The sequence below is a fragment of the Echinops telfairi genome, unplaced genomic scaffold, assembly GCF_000313985.2.
Source record: "Echinops telfairi isolate 266 unplaced genomic scaffold, ASM31398v2 ScPeMD7_468;HRSCAF=863, whole genome shotgun sequence".
NCBI classification, from domain to species: Eukaryota; Metazoa; Chordata; class Mammalia; order Afrosoricida; family Tenrecidae; genus Echinops; species Echinops telfairi.
In genome coordinates, this window is record NW_022104366.1 from 1282 (window position 1) to 1566 (window position 285).

The window sequence follows — 285 nt, forward strand, 5'->3', positions numbered from 1 at the left end:
GAAGAGGACATTTAGAAGGGGAAGTAACACCTGTAAGTCGCTTTTGTGCTCGGACCGCGCATGGCAGAGAGGGGACTCGCTGGGGGCGCACAGCCCTGCACCCAGGGTTCCATTGCAGTCAGCAGAGGCTAGCCGTGGCCTTGACCGTGGTGTCTAATTTTAGAAGACTGTATCCGCCCTTTCTCCAAGCAATGAAAAATTACCGAAACAGACTGAAATGTTCTGGAATGATGAAACCTGCCTTTGGCACATGAAACATGCACACCAACGGGCTTAGTGAAAAAA